The sequence below is a fragment of the Ovis aries genome, chromosome X (genome assembly GCF_016772045.2).
Source record: "Ovis aries strain OAR_USU_Benz2616 breed Rambouillet chromosome X, ARS-UI_Ramb_v3.0, whole genome shotgun sequence".
Lineage (NCBI taxonomy): Eukaryota > Metazoa > Chordata > Mammalia > Artiodactyla > Bovidae > Ovis > Ovis aries.
The window spans coordinates 106,782,397-106,793,339 of NC_056080.1; positions in this window are offsets into that span (position 1 = coordinate 106,782,397).

Below are 10,943 nucleotides of genomic sequence, written 5' to 3' on the forward strand. Positions count from 1 at the left end.
CTATGTACTTCTCCCTGGGGGAAATGCCACTCAGACTCCACTGGCCAACCTAATCAGGCCCAGGGATAGAGAGCGAGCGAGCAAGCAATAGAGAGAGTGGACGAGCAAGAGCGAGCAAGCAAGCAAGAGTGTGTTCACGAATGTCTTGGAAAAAGCTATCTGAAATTGTTAATTCTCTTTTCAAGTATGTTTCCTTCTACCATTAACTGTGAATACCCAGGAAGTCCTTCCCTCTTGACAAGTCCCCATAATATTACAATCTCATGATAGCAGTCTTGGAAGGAGGAGAACAGGTAAATGTCCAGAGTCACGGAGACAACTCAGATTACATTTCTCAACTTAAAAATGCTCCTTCCCGACTTTCCCACTGTGGTAGATCATGCTACCACAACCTAACTTTACATACTATAGAGGAAATCCTTTACACACTACATAGGAAGATGGTCTACCATACTAAAACCTGGTTGTTGCATCGGTTTCCTGTGATTTTTCCAATAATTCCTTTACTTTCTTTGTTCCTCAGCTGCTGCTTCTACAAAATGGGAATAAAAGCACTAGTCTCTGCTTTTTCTTCTGCATTGCTTAGTACACAGGCATGGTATAGTGCTCATTGGGAGTCTATAAGACACTTCAGAGACTCAAATTTATTTTGACACTTCTGGGATAGAAACTTTGGATGTGTTACTACTACAGGTTCTATTAAACATTAACCCTCATTTTAGATTATCCTTCCTTCCCCAAAGAGTCAATCATTTGACCTTTCTATTTAAATATTACACTCCTCAAATGAACTGAGCTGGATACATTGCATTCTTTTGAAACTTTATTCACATTCACTTCTGTACTTTAGCTGAAAAAAAAAAAAATGGGTCATTTCCCAGTAGACAATCATAATAAAAATAGTCCATCTTCAAATAACAAGTACATTCAGATACCAAGACAATATTAGTTTTCAAAGGAAACCCAATTATGGCCTTTATAGGTGTAAAGTTTCTGATTTACTCATATTTTAATGTAGGTATAGTTCTTTAAACTGCCATAGTAAAGTATTGTTAATGACACACATAATATTGTTGCCTTGGCATGGGGTTAGTATGAAAATATGTCTTGTATTCTCCAGGCTTAGAGGAAGACATTTAATAAGATGATATGAGCTGAAAACCACAGTAGCTTTACCCTGGTGTACAGAGGCAGGCTGTTTGTTTATTGGCAAGATTCAGGTGCAACTGAGGGCCTCTTTTTTCATTAGCAACTTAATTTCGGTCACATTCGCCCTATGAATACACAGGATATTCTTCATTAATTAGGATGTAATTGTAAAGTCACCATAGTTATCTAACAAATGTGTTAATTAGACCCTCTCTAAATTACAGTGATTACATTTACTTCCTTTGGTGACATGTTCTTAGACGTAAATGGACTCTGACACCCATATCTGGCTCTCTTTGTGAAAGAGAATACAAACACGGCAACTTTCACATTCTTTCTGCCCCACTTCATGTGGACACAAACCTCCTTCGGGTGGGCACTAGGATTTACTGAAACTGTGAAATGAAAGGGCTCATGGCTTAGGACTCATAAAATACCGTCAGCCCTCATAACCCTAACAAATAGCATTCTAAGCCTCTTTATTTTCTAACAAGGAAGCATAGCCACTAAATAACCCCTTCCCATTCACTCAGAAGTACAGGGCAATAGGATGGCCAGGTGTGTAAATAAGCTTGTCTTTGACCGAGAACACCTCACTGTGCAAGCCTGCTTCCTCTGCCCCAACTCACCCTTTCTAAAATGTTGCCTAATCTCATACTATCCTTGGTCACCCATTGTGAGCCTTTCTTTCCCAATTACCCCGTGTTCCAAGCCATTCCTTCTCTATCCTGTTGTCTCAAAGGGCTAGTCTCATGGGCAATACCAATTATCATTTCATTGCCACAACATATTTCTCCTTTCCTAGGGTCTTCTGTGTCTCAACTCAAAGGAATGATGCTAATTACAGTAATCACATGTGCTTATGGTAAACACAACCACAACTCAGGAAGCTGCCTGCTTGTTATATGCAAAAATCACTATGGGGCTCTCTCATTTTCTCTGCATCCCTGAAGAGACTTTCTTCTTTTTTTTTTTCATTTCTCTACCTTCTTTGGTTATAAAATGATGTGCATGAGTTCCAACCCAAAGTTGAAAAGCAGTTATTAAGGAGTAGCTGGAGGAGTGCTCAGAGACCATCTGAACTAGAAATAGCATTACTTTGTTCTATTGATACTGGCTGTCTTTTGAATAAGTGTTAGAACTCTGAGGTGCCTCCTAGGTTCAAAGGTAAAGAATATCATGATTTATAAGCATTCTCTACCACTGCTGTGAAAACGGGACATGGCAGCCTGTGTCGGGTGTTTTGCGTATCTTTGCATTTTATACCAGAAGTGCCTCAATAAACCTTCCATGTGTCTCCATGATGAGGCATGACATGAAGAGATTTGAACACTTTGTAACTAAGAGATAGGTGGTACCTACAGATGAGTCGGAAGTTACTTTTCTCTTCTCCTCAAAATTGTGTTTCCAAGCACTCAGGATTTCTAACAGTATCTCTAGTTGGGCAACTGCTATACTTCGGCAGTTTTGAAATAGTAGCCAAAACCCATATTCATGGAATTGCCATCATTAAAATCACTTTTCCCATGAAGGCAGTGAAGATCTTACAACCAAATCTAACTATGGTTCACACACAGCAGAACACAGAAAGTTCTCATCAGCCACCACCATTGACATTGGTGGTAGTATCAGGTTAGCTTCTATCATCTACTGGAAGCCAAGACCAGGCCATAGAGAGGGCAGGCTATTTGTTGTAGAATAAAAATAAAATAGAAGGTTATAGTTTGGCCACAGCCCAGGAAATAAAGAAGCTAGGATGGAAGAGCTGGCTTGAGAGTTCCAGGCATCAGAGACACTGACACAAAGATGGAAAGTCAGACATCCCAGTATCAAGCATTTTCTGCTCTACAGGTTGACTGTTTTGAAATAGATAACACTCTTTGTACTACATGTGTGTGAGAGACAGACTCTATCCATAAAGGTAAAACAGTCCTAAAAGCAAGCATGAGTGGCCAAACCACAGTACACTTTAAAAAGTGACTATAATTAAGAACTTACAGATGGTAAGAAAGAAATGAATACAAACTGACAGAAAAAGATGAAGGTAAACCCCGTCACTAGGCAAATAATCCCACTTTCACTACCTTTTCTGCCTTTTGGCTGCCACACCTAGAACTTCATTCCCAATAAATTTCTCCTAGGTTACACTCCTTCCAATGAATAAATATCTGTTCAGTATTCACTGTTTCTTATAAACAATTCATGTATACCGAGATGCAAGTAATTGATGGTGGCCTAGTAATACGTGGCTTAAGCCAATGTTCCACCCAAACTGGACAAGTCTAAGGAGAAGGCAACTAGAAACAAAAGCCAACAAGAATTTGAAAACGAGGGGCAAACCTAGTAGCCAGATAGCAGAGATTGAAAATAAAGAGAACTGTGAATAAGAAACTGAAAGCCAAGTTCATAAAGGACAAAAGCAAAGCTCTTCAGTAAAGGTAAGTGTCCCTGGGGGCCTGACAATAACCAGATCACCTGGAGAAAACTCTCCGCACAGTAAAACCACAGAGACACAAAGGTGAAAAATTAACCACAAGCATTTAGGCAGACGGAGACAGAAAAATGGGCAAGTGATAAGTGGTGATCTCTTTCACCTAGGTACAGGGTCTCCATGGAGAAAAAGCCTCATTCTCTAACGGCCCTCTTCAGTCCTTTCTCTCCTTCCTCATGACTGCTTTACAGAGTTAAAGTAAGTCTTTTAGAAGCCCTATGTACTGGAAAGATTATGCTGCTTTCTCTTCCATGCAAGTCCAAATAAAAAGTACTAAATCATTAAATAAGCAGAAGTAAGGCCAACAAAGTTCTGATTGTCATGATGACTAATTCAATGCTTTTTAAAAAAACATCAAATATTAAAATTTTCCTTAAAAAATATTTTTGGTGTCATATGAATGTACTTAGTTGCCTTATATGGTAACTGAGGCCTCCTCATCTCTATTTCTTGTCAGTTATCTGCCCCCTTATTTCTCCTCTCCTACAGGAGCATGAAACAGCTTCTGGATGCCATGGGCTCTGTTTTCCCCACGTGGGAGGGATGGGGGGAGGAGAGGGAGAAGGGAGAGGGTTGAAAAAGTAGGAAGTGTTCAAGCCTAACAGAGCTGCTCCATATTACACAGTATTAGCTACAGCTTCTCCCATACTCGTTTGTGCGGTCAATCTAGTTCAAATTATGTGGCAGCTGTGTCTCTGGAGTACAGCTTTCAGGGGTTAAGAATGCTTCAAGGGAGGTCACAAACATGTTAACCACTGTTAGCAGCCATGCTGAGATCATCAAGCAGAAGGCAGACTACCCCCACCTCCATAACTAAAAACAAACAAACACAGCCAAATTCAGCTTCTGGGTTATGCTCTCTGAAGCTAGGCAAGCCTGGGTTCATGTTTCTAGGGCAATGGTACCAAGGGCAGTAGCACGTACCCAGGTGCCTTTTCTTTTTGCTATAATTAAACTGGAAACTTGCTTTTAAAAAACAAGATTATAAGTAATTTCTAGGACTTGTAGTAGACCGAATATTTTTTCTGCTCTAGTCACCCTATACTAAAATATTGGTTAAGAACATGGGGTTTGGAATCAGTCAGACTTTGGTTTGGAAAACATGGGTAAATTATTTTAAATTCTTGTATCTCAATTCCTTTATCTTTTGTAGGAGCTTAACCTCTTCTGGCATGTGTCCTCTTAGTACAGTAGGCCCTTGAACAACATGGGTTTGAAACATGAGTCCACTTATATGTGGGATTTTTTTCGGTAAATGCTATAGAACTACATGATTTGGTGTTGGTTGAATCAGCGGTGCAAAACCACAGATATGGAAGAACCTCATATACAAAGGGGTTACAAATGATACACAGATTTTCCACTATACAGAGAGTTGGTGCCCCTGATGCCTGTGTTGTTTGTTCAAGGCTGAACTGTAGTTTCTATCATCTTGTACCTAACCAGCTGATCAAACCAGAAACCTAGGAGTACTAGTCAACTCAGGCTGCCATAACAAAATATTGATACTACAGGCTGGGTGACTTAGATATTTATATCTCACAGTTCTGGAGGCTAGAAGCCTGAGATCAAGGTGCCAGCAGCTTTGGTTTCTCCCGAAGCCACTTACTTTGTCTTGCAGAGCCCACCTTCTGTGTCCTTGCCTGCTTGCCCTCTGTGTTCACACATCCATCGTAGTGCTACCTTTTCTTATAATGAGACCAGTCCTATCGGATCAGGACCCCACCTTTATGACTTCAATTAACCTTAATTAACTCCTTAAAGTGGCCTTACCTTCAAATATGGTCAGTTTGGGGTTTAGGGCTTAAACCTATGGATTTGGGGGACATGGTACAGCTCATAACAGAGTAATTACTGACATTTATTCCACAAATTTTGGGGAAACAGTGGAAACAGTGTCAGACTTTATTTTGGGGGGCTCCAAATCACTGCAGATGGTGATTGCAGCCATGAAATGAAAAGACGCTTACTCCTTGGAAGAAAAGTTATGACCAACCTAGATAGCATATTCAAAAGCAGAGACATTACTTTGACAACAAAGGTCCGTCTAGTCAAGGCTATGGTTTTTCCAGTGGTCATGTATGGATGTGAGAGTTGGACTGTGAAGAAAGCTGAGCGCCAAAGAACTGATGCTTTTGAACTGTGGTGTTGGAGAAGACTCTTGAGAGTCCCTTGGACTGCAAGGAGATCCAACCAGTCCATTCTGAAGGAGATCAGCCCTGGCATTTCTTTGGAGGGAATGATGCTGAAGCTGAAACTCCAGTACTTTGGCCACCTCATGGGAAGAGTTGACTCATTGGAAAAGACTCTGATGCTGGGAGGGATTGGGGGCAGGAGGAGAAGGGGACGACAGAGGATGAGATGGCTGGATGGCATCACTGACTCGATGGACGTGAGTCTGAGTGAACTCCGGGAGTTGGTGATGGACAGGGAGGCCTGGCATACTGCGATTCATGGGGTCGCAAAGAGTCAGACACGACTGAGTGACTGATTCCACAAATTTAATATATCACCAAATTTTATCCTTTGAAACCAATTAAGTTTCCCCCAAGCAAATCAAATTCCAGGGAAGGCAATGGCAACCCACTCAGTACTCTTGCCTGGCAAATCCCAAGGATGAAGGAGCCTGGTAGGCTGCAGTCCATGGCGTCGCTAAGAGTTTTACATGACTGAGCGACTTCACTTTCACTTTTCACTCCAGTGTTCTTGCCTGGAGAATCCCAGGGACAGGGGAGCCTGGTGGGCTGCTGTCTATGGGGTCGCACAGAGCCGGACATGACTGAAGCGACTTAGGAGCAGCAGCAGCAGCAAATCAAATTCACTCCACATCTACCACAACCAGTTGGTCTAAGATGTCATGATCACCCTTTACCTGATTGAATATAATCATCTCCTAAGTGGTCTCCATGCCACCACTCTTTCTCCTCTAATATATCTAGCAATCAGCCAGAGTGATTGCTTGTCTGTTTTTAAGCTTGTGTTTTGCACAGCTGATCCTCCTCTTTAAAATATTTCACTGGCATTTCATGGCCTCAAATCTTTAACACACTTGCCACATGACCTGGCCCTTTGTTAACTTTCCAACCTCAACGTACACCATGCTCATGCTTATGCTTTCTGTTCCCACCACACTGGCCTACTTTCATTTATTCCACAAATTTAATATATTAAATTAGTTTTCCAGAAGCCCCAAGCACCCTCCCCTACAAGGTTTTCCACATGCTGGTGCCCACTCTCGCTCCCCCAGTGTTGTCTTCCTTGATCTTTATGACTAGGGCAATTCCTATAATTATACATTCTTGTAGCCATTTTGAAGACTTGTCACAGATGCTATTTTAATTTATTTATGAGATTATTTGATTGTTATCTGCTTCTCCCACTAGACTGTAAGCTCCTTCAAAGTATTACTGTGAAGATTGAAGGAGATAATGAATACAAAATACTTTCTTCAGGGTCTGGTACTTAGGGAGAGCTAAATTGATTTTAGCTTTTATCACAATTATAGGAGAGGTGTGGGGGATTCTCAACCATTGCATATATTCTATTAGTTAAACTTAGTTTTCAACCTATATTCATCACCTGGTTTTTATCTTTTTGAAATGCCACCACAGTATCTAGTACATGGTTAACTCTCAGTAATAGTTTGCTAGTGAAACTGTTGGTAATCAGTTAATTCCATTTCAACTGTAACCTGCCATCATTAATCTAGGTCTTATTGTGTCATAAAAGAATGCATGTCTTCCAAAAGTCTCGTAGCCTAAACAATAAGATGTTTGCCCGAGTTCTTTCCTAGGAACTTGGAATCAGCTGCGTCTACTTAGAGCTAAGCAGGTTAAGCCTGGATAGGACCACCAACCCTCCAACTGAGCATCTGTGAGTGTCTGCTTGGTTACCCTTCGAACGTGTAGAGGCCTGTAGCTTAGTTGGGCCTGAGCAGAAACATGGTTAAGCACCTTTTCCCAGTCATCTTTCCCCATACTCCCCACAAAGCACCTTGCTTCCTTATTCCTTATTCCATAAACACCTCCAGCCCCCTACCTTCTGAGAGGCAGATTTGAGATTTTCCTCTTAACTTCATGATTGGCTGCCTTGTGAATAAACCCTCTCTTTTCTGCAAACCTCAATGTTTCAGCATTTTTGCCTGCTATGCATTACACAAAATGAACCTGGTTCGGTAACACTAGTATTGTTTTAATGCATTCTCTGAGTCTCTTCTGTGTCAAGCTCTATCTTGGTCACTGACTAGTTCTGTGACCTTAGGCAATTTGCCTAATTTCCCTGATGATAATGAAGCCTATTTGAGGGAGCTGCTATAAAAATTAGGCAAAACAGTGACCTGGAAAGAATGGGTGCTGAGATATATTATCGCCCCTCTCTTTCATCCTAGGTAGAGGATTCTTCGGAGAAGGTAATGGCAACCCACTCCAGTACTCTTGCCTGGCAAATCCCATGGATGCAGGAGCCTGGTGGGCCGCCGTCTCTGGGGTCACACAGAGTTGGACACGACTGAAGCGACTCAGCAGCAGCAGCAGCAGCAGCAGCAGAGGATTCTTTCCTTCTTTCCGGTAGATATGGAAAGCAAGAGGTATCTTAGAAAGAACATTTTATACTCAAATAAAACCATTGCCTTTACTTAATAAAAGAGCTGATTTCAGACTCACTTTGGGAATCAACACAATTCTATCTTCCTCAAGTGCCAGGAGAATATTCATAAATATACTTTCCCTTCAATGATGTGTCTAGAATTAATGCCAACATATGCTGTTTATTCCCTGGTGGAAACACCCAGGTCCAAATACATTCAACTCCATTTCCAGCTTTCCTTTGTCTTTTCTATGGTTGATAGCTGGACCTTCAACACAGGCTGCAGATGGGCCTACTTTAAGACAATAATCTACCCCCCAAAAATCCAAATTTCAAAACATCAATTTGGGAGTAATTATTCTGATTACTAGATTCTGTCTTGACAAAAAGATTAACCAAAGTATAACTTTACACAGTGATCTCCCCCAGTAAATTGAAGTATTCATTCACAGATTGACTGAAAGAGAGGACTTGGGAGAAAGAGTAGCTAGCTGAGAGGGAAGAGAAAATTTACTTGAGTTGCAGCTGTAGGAACTGTTTCAATGATAAAACAATTGTATGTAAAAAGTAAGCACCTTTGACATTATGAGCTTGTGGAGGAATGATTTACAAACCCTCCATCTGTGTATATTTTCCAGGAGTCATTTCACTTCTGAAACAAGAATGCTGATCTAAAGCATCTAGACTCTACATGCCCTCTTAGAATCAAAGAATATCAGAGCTGAGAGAGACCCCATATAGACACATACACAAATATTGGAATTACACCACCTTGGAATTAGAAATTCACCTAGATTTTACTATAGCTTGAAAGCATTATTGCAACATGGCAAGTGCTGAAAGGTGGGATGCGTGTTGCTCCAAAGGAAAAGGAAAATGGACAAATTGTATAATCACTCAGCTCTCAGCTGCATACATATCTTCTGACTTTCTCTTCACTGAGGCAGCATCCAAAAGAGTGTAGCAACTAGGACCACAAGTGACAAATATTAGAATTCTCACACATTGTTTACTAGTATGGGACCTTGAGTAAGTTAACTTCATGACCTCAGTTTCCTCATATTTAAAGTAGGTATATAAATAGTATGTATAAAATTTGTTACAAGGATTAAATCTATATAAAGCACTTCATGTACTACCTAGAATATTGTAGGTACTCAATGATAGATTTTTTTTTATTAGTATTAGATACCCTATGTGTATTCAGTTCAGTTGCTCAGTCGTGTCCACCTCTTTGTGACCTCATGGACTGCAGCATGCCAGGCTTCCCTGTCTATGACCTATGCCTGGAGCTTACTCAAATTCAGGTCCATTAAGTCAGTGATGCCATCCAACCATCTCATCCTCTGTCATCCCCTTCTCCTCCCACCTTCAATCTTTCCCAGCATCAAGGTCTTTTCCAGTGAGTCAGCTCTTCGCATCAAGTGGCCAAAGTATTGGAGTTTCAGCTTCAGCATAGGTATTTCCAGTGAATATTCAGGACTGATTTCCTTTAGGATGGACTGGTTGAATATCCTTAGAGTCCAAGGGACTCTCAAGAGTCTTCTCCAAAATCACAGTTAAAAAGCATCAATTCACTGGGGCTGAGCTTGCTTTATAGTCCAACTCACACATTCATACATGACTACTGGAAAAACCATAGCTTTGACAAATGGAACTTTGTTGGCAAAGTAATGTCTCTGCTTTTTAATATGCTGTCTAGGTTGATCAGAGCTTTTCTTCCAAGGAGCAAGCATCTTTTAATTTCATGGCTGCAGTCACCATCTGCAGTGATTTTGGAGCCCAAGAAAATAAAGTCTGCCACTGTTTCCATTGTCTCCCCATCTATTTGCCATGAAGTGATGGGACCAGATGCCATGATCTTAGTTTTCTGAATGTTGAGTTTTAAGCCAACTTTTTCACTCTCTTCCTTCACTTTCATCAAGAGGCTCTATAGTTCTTTGCTTTCTGCCATAAGGATTGTGTCATCTGCATATCTGAGGTTATTGATAGTTCTCCCAGCAATCTTGAATCCAGCTTGTGCTTCTTCCAGCCCAGCATTTCTCATGATGTACTCTGCATATAAGTTAAATAAGCAGGGTGACAATATACAGCCTTGACATACTCCTTTCCCGATTTGGAACCAGTCAGTTGTTCCATGTCGAGTTCTAACTGTTGCTTCCTGACCTGCATACAGATTTCTCAAGAGGCAGGGCAGGTAATCTGGTATTTCCGTCTCTTGAAGAATTTTCCACAGTTTGTTGTGATCCACAGAGTCAAAGGCTTTGGCATAGTCAATAAAGCAGAAATAGATGTTTTTCTGGAACTGTCTTGCTTTTTCGATGATCCAATGGATGTTGGCAATTTGATCTCTGTTCCTCTGCCTTTTCTAAATCCAGCTTGAACATCAAGAAGTTCACAGTTCACCAACTGTTGAAGCCTGGTTTGGAGAATTTGGGGCATTACTTTCCTAGCATGTGAGATGAGTGCAATTGTGCCATAGTTTGAACATTCTTTGTCATTGCTTTTCTTTGGGATTGGAATGAAACCTGACCTTCTCCAGTCCTGTGGCCAATGCTGAGTCTTCCAAATTTGCTGCCATATTGAGCACAGCACTTTCACAGCATCATCTTTTAGGATTAGGAATAGCTCAACTGGAATTCCATCACCTCCATTAACTTTATTCGTAGAGATGCTTCCTAAGGCCCACTTGACTTCGCATTCCAGGATGTCTGGCTCT